At 31.6% G+C, this 12851-nt stretch overlaps 1 non-coding gene across 1 annotated transcript; it reads right to left on the bottom strand.

The window, feature by feature from the left end:
• TRNAS-GCU lies at positions 1 to 82 on the bottom strand. Its single transcript has one exon. It is a non-coding gene; the product is annotated as a tRNA-Ser (tRNA).
• Between the last annotated feature and the right edge of the window lie 12769 nt (positions 83 to 12851).

Raw genomic sequence — 12851 nt, forward strand, 5'->3', positions numbered from 1 at the left:
CGTCGCCTGAGAGATTCGAACTCTCGCGGGGAAACCCCATGTACTTAGCAGGCACACGCCTTAACCACTCGGCCAAAGCGACATTTGTTTAAAATTTAAAGTTGGAAGAACTTACATTGAGATTAAAGAAGAAATTAAGAGTATATTCTTTATCCTGAACAGATTTTCACTTGTCAACCATTATTTTAACGAGCGTTTGTCATATCAAAGATAATACTTTGAGGTTTTTGTTGTACTTTTATAATTAAAATGCATGCTGTATACAAACTAGAATAGGCTATTAACTGGTTGATTATGGAAATGTGAAGAGAAACTAACATGTTTAAGAAATAACAGTGGATACGAGTTCACATCAAGAGAATTTGAAACCTTTTGTGAGACAAATGAAATTAAAAGATAACTCACAACTTCATTCACTCTACAATAAAATGGGGTAGTAGAAATCGTACAATAATGAATGATGTAAGAAGCATGCTCGCTAATAAGAATATGCCAAGAAGATTCTGGCCAGATGCAATGCAATAAAGTGTCCATGTGTTCAATTGAAGTTACACATCGGTTCTGGAAAATAAGACACCTGAGGAGGTATGAAATGGTTCCAAACCTTCAGTGAAACACTTTAGAATATTTGGGTGTTTAGATCATGTACACATACCTGACCAAAGAAGGAAAAAATTGGATGATAAGAGTTACATATGCGTATTACTTGGTCTAAGCAAAGAGTCCAAAGCCTACAAGTTATATGATCATATTTATGAAAAGGTAATAGTAAGTAAAGATGTAGTATTTGAAGAAGAGGACTATTGGAATTGAAAAGAAGATGAGTTTAACAAAAATCACGAACTTGAATGGAAAGGTTATTGTTGAAGTTTGCTTGAATTATGTTATTTTCCCTTATTTTTAGTAATTCAGTTTTAGTTAGTGGTTTAGTGGGTGGTTTCTAGTAGATCATGTCCATATATTTCTCTACGTTTTAGTTCCACTATCTAGTCATTTAGTAGTATTTAAATGATTTCAGTTTAATGAAAATTATTAAATTTTCCTTCATCTCTTTTCTACTTTAAATAACCAATAAATTGGTATCAGAGCTATCTTCTTGAGGGACCTGTGAGTGAGATACCTACCACGACATCTACCTTTTTCTATGGATTCAGATATACCCTTTACATCATTAGAACCACATGTGTTCAATGGTAATAATTACCATGTCTGGGCTGCTCGAATGGAGGCTCATCTGAAGCAAATGATCTTTGGGAAGCTATTGAAGAGGAGTATGTAGTACCAGAATTACAAGCTAACCCAACACTGACATAGATGAAGAATCACAAAGAGAAGAAGACAAGAAAGTCAAAGGCAAGGGCTACTCTGTTTGTTGCTGTGTCATATGAGATTTTCATCAGGATAATGACCATAAAGTCAGCATTTAAGGTCTGAAATTTTCTCAAAGAAGAGTATGAAGGAAATGAAAAGATTAAGGGGATGCAAGTCCTTAATTTAATTAGGGAATTCGAGATGGTGACGATGAATGATTCAGAGACCATCAAAGAGTACTCTAACAGATTACTCACAATTGTCAACAAGGTAAGATTGCTTGGCACTGAATTTCCTGATTCCAGATTGGTTCAAAAGGTGTTGGTAACTATTCCTGAAAAGTTTGAGGCTACCATTTTCTCATTAGAGAACACTAAAGAAATGTCAAAAGTCAGTTTTGTAGAAATCTTGAGTGCCTTTCAGGCACAAGAACAAAGAAGATTGATGAGGAATGAAGGGTTTGTAGAAGGAGAATTACCAGCAAAAGTGCAGTCAAGCCAAAGTGAAAAATGGAAGAAGAACTGGAAAAGCAAGAAGGAAAGTGCAGGTTCATATTCTCCAAGCACAAGTAGAAGTTCTAAACCAGACTTTCCTCCTTGTAAGTACTGTGAGAAGAAATGTCATGCACCTTTTAAATGCTGGAAGATGCCAGATGTGTAGTGTGAGAAGTGTCATTTGATGGGGCATCACTAGAATTTACAAAAGTAATCTACAACAGAAGGATGTGACTCAAGTGAGCCTTCAGCAAAGAAATGTGGCTCAAGTTGCAGACCAGGAGGAGCAGCTCTTTGTGGCAACTTGTTTTACAGCAAATAGTTTAAGTAATAACTAGCTTGTGGACAATGGCTGCACCAACCACATGACATTTGATCGAGACCTCTTCAAAGAACTGGACACATCATTCAACTCCAAAGTCAAAATTGGCAATGGAGAGTACATTGTAGTCAAGGGAAAAGGAACTATGGCAGTAGGCAGTTCCTCAAATACTAAGTTAATTAAAGATGTGTTATTTGTGCCCAACATCAATACAAATTTATTAAGTGTTGGTGAGTTACTCGAAAGAGGTTTAAAGGTAATCTTTGAGGGCAAGGAGTGCCTAATCAAAGATGCAGATGGGGTGAATGTGTTCAAAGTTAGCATGAAAGGGAAAATATTTGAACTAGATCCACTAAAGGAGGAGCAATCAGCCTATTTAGCTACAATATCTCAAGCTGAGATTTGACATAAAAGGTTGGGCCATTTCCAACATAATGCAATACAGACCTTGCTGGGACTCTCAAAACTCCTTCACTAAATGGGAGTAAGTATTACATAGTTTTCATTAATGACTATACAAGGATGTGTTAGATCTATTTTCTCAAGTTCAAGTCTGAAGTTGCTGGTGTGTTTTTGAGATTCAAACAGTGGAAAGAAGCTCAAAGTGGATGCAAGATTCAGGCCTTAAGGTTTGATAATGGCAAGGACTACACCTTAGAACAATTCAATCAGTTCTGTGAAGAAGCTGAGATTCAAACACCAACTGACAGCCCCATACACTCCTCAGTAGAATGGAGTGAGTGAGAGGAAGAATCGCACTATCATGGAGATGGAAATGTGTATGCTTCATGAGAAAGACTTGCCAAAGGAGTACTGAGCAGAAGTTTCAAACACTATAGTCTTTCTACTCAACAGACTACCAACTAAGGCTGTGGAAGGAAGGACACCATTTGAGGCATGGTATGGTTACAAGCTTTTGTGAAAAACCTTAAAATATTTGGGATTTTGTGTTATTCATTCCACAGATCAAGAGAGATAAGATAGATAAAAAAGCTGAAGCTGGAATCTTTGTGGGGTACAGTACAGTTTCAAAGTCTTATCGAATTTTTCAGCCTCAAACTAGAAAGATTATGATAAGTCGAGATGTGCACTTCATAGAGAATGCAAATCAGAATTGGGCAGAAGTAGAACCAACTCCATATCCTTAACTAAATGAAGAAGAGTTGGTGGATGATGAACTAGTGAGGGGCACAAGATTTCTCTCTGATATCTACCAGAGTTATAATGTTGCAGTCCTTGAGCCTGTAGATTATTGGGAAGCTGAAAAGAATTCAAAATGGAGAGCTGCAATGAAAGAGGAGATCACTATGATCGAGAAGAATCATACTTGGAAGCTTGTAAAGAAGCCAAGGGACAGAAATGTGATAGGAGTGAAGTGGGTGTTCAAAACCAAACTAAATGCAAATGACTCCATTAAAAAACACAAAGCAAGGCTTGTTGTTAAAGGGTATGCTCAGATTTTTGGTGTTGATTTTTCTAAAACATTTCCTCATGTAGCTAGATTAGATACCATTAGATTGCTACTTGCTTTGGCTGCTCAAATGGGCTGGAAAGTGTATCAGCTTGATGTTAAATCTGTATTTTTGAATGGAGTTCTTGAAAAGGAGATTTATGTTGAGCAACCTAAAGGGTTTGTTGTGAAAGGGCATGAAGATGAAGTCTACTTGCTCAAAAAAGCCTTGTATGGACTGAAATAGGCTCCAAGGGCCTGGTATAACAGAATTGATAAGTATTTGATGGAGTTGGGCTTCAGAAAAAGTCTAAGTGAAGCAACTCTTTATGTTAAAGGGGATGAAATCAATTTTGTTGTCATCTCTTTATATATTGATGACCTGTTAGTAACAGGAAGTAATGCTAAGCTTGTTGAAGAGTTTAAAAAGGATACGCAAAGTTCTTTTGAGATGACAAATTTAGGAGAGATGACATATTTCCTTGGGATGGAAATTATGCAGAAAATTGACGAGATATTCATTTACCAGAAAACGTATGCCAATGAGATCTTAAAAAAGTTCAAAATAGAGGATTGCAAAACTATGCCTACTCCTATGTGTCATAAGGAGAAACTGAGCAAGAATGATGAAACTGATAAAGTTGATGAGGCTCTCTATAGAGAGTTGGTTGGCTGTCTCATGTACTTGAAAGCAACCATACCTGATATCCTGCATGTTGTAAGTCTTTTGTCAAGATTTACTAACTGTGCAACTAAAACTCATTTTAGAGCAGCTAAGAGGGTTCTTAGATATGTTAGAGGAACACAAAACTTTGGCATTAAGTTCAGTACATGTTTGAAGTGTTCTTTGCAGGGTTATTCAGACAGTGATTGGGCTGGATCTATTGATGATATGAGAAGTATTTTGGGCTATTGTTTTAGTTTTGGTTCAGGAGTGTTCTCATGATGCTGTAAGAAGTAGGAGATAATTGCACAATCCACAATAGAAGCAGAGTTCATTGCTGCTACTGCTGCTGCAAATCAAGCTTTATGGCTGAGGAAAGTGCTAATTGATCTGAGCTTGAGACAAAATGATTGTACAAAGGTGTTTGTTGACAACCAAGCTGCAATTTCTATCTCAAACAATCCTGTTTTTTATGGGAAGACCAAACATTTCAACATTAAATTGTTCTTTCTTAGGGAAGTGCAAAACGAGGGATCTGTGCTAAAGTATTGTAAGACTGAACTTCAATTAGCAGACATATTCACCAAGGCCTTACCGAGGAACAAGTTCGAGTTCCTAAGGGAGAAACTTGGCATCTACAACAACTCAAGCAAGGAGGAGTGTTGAAGTTTGATTGAATTATGTTATTTTCCCTTATTTTTAGTAATTTAGTTTTAGTTAGTGATTTAGTGGGTGGTTTCTAGTAGATCATGTCCATGTATTTCCCTACTTTTTAGTTCCACTATCTAGTCATTTAGAGAAATTGAAGAAGAACCCACAATTTTAAACGCTCCACAATCAGAAGCAGCAATACCGTTGATAGATTATGTGACCAGTGATTGTGAAATAGTTGAAGATAAATAAAATATTTCCATGTATGCTAAAACTAATGATAGTTCTTTTGAAGAAGCAATGGAGATAAAGAAAATATTTCCATGTATGCTAACACTAATGCTAGTTTTTTTGAAGAAGCATCTTCTAACTCAAAATAGATGGAATCTATAAGGTAAGAAATAATTTCAATTGAGAAAAATAAAACTTGGACAATGATGGACCTACCTAAATGAGCTAAAAATATTGGTGTCAAGTGGATTTTAAAAAAAAATTGAATGAACGTGGTGACATTGAAAAGTTCAAGTCAAAACTTGTGTTAAAAAGATATGCTCAACAATATGACATTAATTATATTGAAATATTTGCACTTATAGTAAGATGAGACACAATTATAATGATAATAATGGTATAATAAAACAATTGGAAGATTTTTCAAATGGATGTGAAAAGTACATTTTCTCAATTATAGTTTAAATGAAGAAGTATATGTTGAACAACCCAAAGGATTCAAAAGAAAATGAAAAGAAGATAAAGTCTATAAGTTATAAAAGGCTTTGTATGGTTTGAAACAAACTCATAGGGCGTTGTACATCCAGATTGCCACATACTTCACTGAGAAAGGGTTCGAGCCTATGAACCTACATTATTTGTAAAAACTGTCTGTAAGATAAACATTGTAATTGTTAGAATTTATGTAGATGATCTTATTATTACAAGAAATGATGAAGATTTGATAAAATATATTATAGAATCATTGATGGTAGAGTTTGAGATGATTGACCTGAAATATTTCTTAGGGGTTGAAGTAATTCAAACTGAAACTGAAATATTTATTGGATAACAAAAATATGCTAATGAACTGCTATAAAATTTTGAGATGGGAGAATGTATTTTTGGATGAAGCTGATAATAAGATTGACATCATTCATTACCAACAAAACAAATAGTTGGTGGTCTTAGATATTTAACAACCACAAGACCTAACATTTTTTTATGTAGTTGATATTTCTTGTAGATATATAGAGTAACCTATATAATTTTTAAGTATTGTTAAAAGGGTATTTCGATATTGGAAGGAAACAACTACAATGTGAATTCTCTATTGTAAAGGAAAGATGGAAGATGACTTAATTTATTTGACAGATAGTGATTATGCAAGTGATTATGATGATAGAAAAAGCACCTAAGGTTATGTCTGCATAATGAGAAAATGTATTGTGGCGTGAGCTTCAAATAAAAAACCAATTGTAACACTTTCGACAACAAAAACATAATTGTTACTGATGCTTCATGTGTGTGTATAATTCTTGAAACACATTATCATTCTCAACAAAAGTGTTTGAAATTATATTGTGATAATGTTTCTACTATTAAATTATCTAAAAATGCAGTTTTACATGTAAAGAGTAAATATATTCATATACGATATAATTTCATTCGAGATATATCAAATGCAAAAATTGTTGAAACTCATTTAATGCAGGAGTAATTATCATTGGCTGACTTGATGATAAAACCTTTGAAGACTAATGCATTCTAGAGGATAGGGAGATCAATTGGTGTCACGAATTTCACTAAACTAAATGTATATGCATATTAATTTGCGGGTAGAAATGTTTGATAAGTTTGATTTTAGTGAATTTCATTAAACTTAATGAATATGCATATTAATTTACGGGAGGAAATATTAGATAAGTTTTTTTAGTTATGAGTTATTTATTTTATGTTGAATAAATTAGCAATGATCTACCTCATTTAGGTAATGTTATTTTGTTTTATTTAATTAGTTATAGTTGTTTAGAGATTAAGCACGACTGACCAAATCTTATATATATATATATATTTTAAAGTATCTGGATTGACGGATAGAGAATTGTGGTTAATTTGGATATGTATGTGAGAGTAAATAGATAACTGGGTCGGGTCGTGAGTTGACCTTCTCACACATAAACTTGAAAAATTAAATAAAAAATGTGATATACATAAATTTTGAACTTGCAACCTCATAATATAAATTTAACCTTCTAACCAATTAAGCTAATATTTATATTATAATTTCAACTTCAAAATTAGTGAACGTATAACATTTCTAACAGTATAACTTTAACATTTTAAATAACTAAACTAATAATATTTTAAATTTGTTTATATAATTTGATTTATTTATATATATTTTTTCTTATATATAACATTCCATATATATAATTATATATAATTGTGAGTCATATCAATTATATATTCATTAAAAAAAATTAACAATCTTAAGTGGTATAATGATTAAGTGTTCATTATGCATAATAATGATCAATGGTTCGAATCTCACCTGATGTAAAATTGTAATAATTATAAAGAGGGAATAAAAAATATATTGGTGGACGAAAGTGAGTTTATAAGTGAGTGAGAATATGATTGTTGTTTGACAAAAATGAGTTGATAAAAATCGGTAAAGAGATGATGGTTGGGTAATAAGTAATATGTTGGTTGACCGAAGTGAGTAAAAAGAAGATGTGGGTAATAATTATGTTTTAACCGTACAAATGTACGGAAATCTCGCTAGTTTGTTTAAAGATAGATAGATTAGTTGCTTAAATTCATGAAATATTAGTTGCTTAATTTTAGGCTTAGTTTGATTTATTATGTATTAAACTAACTATTTAAAGCCCTATCATTAATAAAGAAGCACACCTTTTGGCTTTTAGTAATTCTTTAATTCACAATCTTCTAAAATTGGTTGATTATAATGTTCATTTTTTGAGTTGGTATACAAATTGTATGCTTAATCATGATTTAAATTATTATTTAAATTATATTGAGATTGTTTTGCTTGATACTGATCAAATTATTTTTTTAGATTATTTGTGATTTTTGTCACAAATTTAGAATTTTTTTTAGAAGGAAACAAAACAACTTTATCTTTTTTTTCTAGGTATTTGTGCCTAATAAGGATGGAACACAGATACCAATGTTTATCATGTCCAAGAAAAGGATTTGTTTTGGATGGATTAAATCCGTGTCTTTTGTATGGATATGGCGGATTCAATATTAGTATTACACCATCTTTCAGTATCATGGAAACTGTAATACAGCATAGCAAACATCCATGGAGGTGAAGGGTGGAAGAAAGTTGGTTAATTGGTGTTAGAATATTTTGTAAAGATTTGAGAGAGAATTGGTATTTTATTTTATTTACTTTCATAGCATTTTATTACAAAAATCTTAATATATAGTATATAAAATAACTAAAATATCTTAGAACTATACCGTACAATTTATGGAATTAATGTAATTGATGGTTACAATTTTTTTTATAATACTCAATTAATATGGTGAACGTTACACCAAATTAATTTTAATACTCCTTTTAATGTGTTGTCGTATTTCAAGTTTAGCTCGAGGTTGGTGAAACAATTCTCTTCTAAATGATTTTGTGAGGATGTCAAATTTCTATTCTTCATATCGACAAAAATTAAGTTGAATTTGTTTTGTCTTCTATCGTTTGTCGGATAAAATTATGCTTGTCTTTGTAGATCCATTTGACACTGTGGTGAAAACTATCACCGTAAGAATGAAAAATGAATAATAGCAACCGAAGTGAAATTTAGAACAATAGCGTAAAAGTAAGAAAGAACAAAATAACGACACAAAATTCTTACCCAGGTTCGGACCAACAATGTCTTACGTCTTGCTTGAAGAGAATCGATTAAATAGAGTTATAATATGGATTAAAAACTCTAACTCTCTCTGTTTGTTCTAGGTTTTAGTCTCACACTAATATTCTCGTTTACAATATATATATATATATATATATATATAATTTTAGAATTCATAATTAGGGTAAAAATCATGTGATATATTTGACATCTCCACCATTATATGATCTCGTGTCGATTTAGTTGACATTTCCATAATAATATGATTTGATTGACATGATTTTATGCATTTTTGAATCCAATAAATAATCGTACATATCTTTTTTCCCTTTTTGTACCTAATATTGAGGCACACCAAATTATGCCTCAAAACCCTAGGCCCAATTCCACATACATCTATGACTTCTTTGTTGGTTGGCCCATGTCTGATTCTTCGTGATTACATGGATTTCCTCCTCCATTTCTTTTCTCCATGATTATTCTTTTATTGCTTCGTCAAAATTCTTGTGATTTACTGAACAATAATTGTTCATGTAGCATATATTGTTTAATGATTTGTATCTATTTAAAGTTGAACTTGGGACGAGGAGTTTAATGATGTCGGATTAGTTGTGTTATGACTTTCTTTATTAAGTTGAGTTTAATAAAATAAGTTCATCTTTATCTTCTTTGTCAATGATGATTAGAACGTCATTTCTTTCATCTTTATTTTCTTTCCAATTTCATAAAGAATTTTTATCAACTTGAACATCACGGCTGATAATAACTTGACATTCTTTTAAGTTAAACCGTCCATAGCCTTTGCTCATTGTGGTGTAGCCAACAAAAATATATCTTTCACTCGATTCGTCAAGTTTACTTCATTTTACTTTTGGAATTTAAGAATAACACAAGTTTTCGAATACCTTGAGATGATTCACCGATGGTTTTATACCACTCCATGCTTCAAACAGAATTTTTTTGGTATGTATATATTTGGACATCCATTGGATATGTAAACGATGGTGTAAACAACTTAAGCCTAAAAGATGTTCGGTAAACTTTTCTCGTGAATCATTGATTTTTTCATTTCAATAATCGTCCAATTTTTTTAATCTCAATCACACTATTTTGTTGAGGGTATACCTTAATTACTATTAGTTGTCTTTCTACTCATTCATTTTTACAAAACTTGTGAAACTCTTTAGAAGTGTACTCCTTGCCTTTATCACTTTATAGGATTTTTATGAAGCATCCACTCTATTTTTCAATGAGACTCTTGAACTTTTTGAATCCCATAAATACTTCGGACTTTTTTCTCATGAAATAGACCCAAGTCATACAAGGGTGATCATTGATTAAAATAACAAAAAGTAGTTTTTTATATTTAATTAGCCGTAGTTGTTTAGTAATTAAGTATGACTGAGCAAATCTTATTTTTTTTAAAGATAGATAGATTATTTGCTTAAATTCAGGATATATTAGTTGCTTAATTTTATGCTTAGTTTGATTTATTATGTGTTAAATTGGCTATTTAAAGTCCTATTATCAATTAAGAAGCATACCTTTTGGCTTTTAGTAATTCTTTAATTCACAATCTTATAAAATTGGTTGAATTCTCCTTCCTCTTTTGTGTTTGTGATAAAACTGCATTAATCAAGTGTCGAAAAATAAACTAAAGGAAGTTATTTGAATTTTAGGTATTTATATATATATTTGATGAAGTGTGAAACTAATGTATAGAAGTATTTAAAAAGTCTATTTTACCCTTGTAGTGATGTAATTTGATTAATTTTCAAAGGTTAAAAGAGTCTTTTATGTAAACATTTATTATATTACAAAGAATCCACTAGATAACTTGAGTGAAAAAAATGTTGCTTAAGAGATCAAGTTATAGATGAAGCGTCTCGCGGACAATTAGAAACCAATTCCATTGGATAACTTGAGTGAAAAAGTGTTGCTTAAGAGATCAAGTTATAGATACAAGCTTCTCGCGGACAATTAGAAACCAATTCCATTCATCTTGTGGTGGATGATCTAGAAAAATAGAAGAGTTTTTCATGTAAACATTTATTATATTACAAAGAATCCATTAGGATAACTTGAGTGAAAAAAGTGCTACTTAAGAGATCAAGTTATATACAATCGTCTCGCGCGGACAATTAGAAACCAATTCCATTCATCTTGTGGTGGATGATCTGGAAAATAGAAGAGTTTTTGAAGGGAAAAGTTATAGATACAAGCGTCTCAAATGATTCAAGTTACACGCGTTTGTTTCAATTCGAAAAAGGGGCTTGTACGTGATGAGATTTTTTCGATGTTATTGACATTTAAAATTCTTACATTGTTTTCTTATTTAATGTTTTTTTTCTTTCCATTTTGTAACGTTAGAACGCATTTTGCGCTTTTTAATAAAAGTTGACATTTTTAAAAACAATTATTATTTTATGGCTGATAGAACTATAATATTTATTTTTATGGATTAGAGGGTGTAGTTTTTGGTATACTTATTATTTTATTGATCATGAATACTGTAATTTGTTTTTGCTTGGTATAGTGATTTTTTTTCTCAATCATGATCCACTTATATTTTGTATCACGATTCAACCAATGTTTTTCATCATCGTTAGTTTCGGCAATGTAAGTTATAATTAATGTAGATTTTTCGAATAGTTTTGTGTGGCATCTTCTGTCAAATTTCTTATCAGGATGTGTGTCCTGATGAGATCACATTTAAAAACTGAACTAAGTTTGGCAGATGTAGAATATCACGGTTTCCTATTTGGTTCCACATGCATAAACAAAAGTGTTTCAAAATATTACCCAATGCACTAACGGAAAATAATATTACGTATGAAGTTATATGTAAAATATTTCGGTCACGTGTTCAAGACTTAGGTTTTGGTATAACTTAACAAAGCTGTAACATTTCAATCGAAAGAATAATACATTTCATGGAAATCTTTATTCTTGTTGTCTTTTCCCAACCCAATTATCATCTTGAGTTGATAACGAGACTATTTTGAAACTAGTACTTTGTCAGTCATTATCTCATTGATAAATCTTAAAATTAAGATTGAAATTAATATAATTTTTCTTTTGGTATCGCTTGATAATAAGCATCAAACGTTTTTTAGATCTTGGTTATGATTATAGTGTTCTTTTTTTTTTGAGTTGGTATACAAATTGTATGCTTAATCATGATTTAAATTATATTGAGATTGTTTTGCTTGATAATGATCAAATTATTTTTTAGATTATTTGTGATTTTTACCATATATAACAAATGTAGAATTTTGAGATGGAAACAAAACAACTACATTAATATCCTCTTTTTTTTTCTAGGTATTTGTGCCTAGTAAGGATGGAACGCAGATACCAATGTTTATATCCAAGAAAAGGATTTGTTTTGGATGGATCAAATCCGTATCTTTTGTATGGATATGGCGGATTCAATATTAGTATTATACCATCTTTCACTATCGCGGCGTTCTGGTAAAACACATGGGAGCTGTAATACAACATAGCAAACATCCATGGATGTGATGGGTGGCAGTCAGTTGGTTTATTGGTGTTAGAATATTTTGTAAAGATTTGAGAGAGAATTAGTATTTTATTTTATTTTCTTTCATAGCTTTTCATTACAAAAACCTTAATATATATTATATAAAACAACTCAAATATCTTATTAATCAATAAGGTGAATGTTACACCACGGATAAAATTATGATTGTCTTTGTAGATCTATTTGACACATATGACTTCTTTGTTTGTTGGCTTGTCAAAATGAGATGTCATGTCTGAATCTTCATGATCACGTAGATTTCCTCCTCCATTTCTTTTCTCTACGATTCTTCTTTGATTGCTTCGTCAAAATTCTCAGAATTAACTAGACAATAGTTGAATGTGTTGGGTTTTGCAACAGCAAAACTATGGATCTTCTTAGAAATCAAAACCTGTAGCAAATCAGATTCCAAATCGTCTATGACGATAAACAGATTACCAAGAACTGAAATAGCACAAAGCAATAAACGACAACACAATATACGTGGTTCGGTCAAAATCGACCTACGTCCACGGGAGGGATAAGTTTCACTAAATCAAACAA

Source organism: Impatiens glandulifera, chromosome 2 (assembly GCF_907164915.1).
Source record: "Impatiens glandulifera chromosome 2, dImpGla2.1, whole genome shotgun sequence".
Lineage (NCBI taxonomy): Eukaryota > Viridiplantae > Streptophyta > Magnoliopsida > Ericales > Balsaminaceae > Impatiens > Impatiens glandulifera.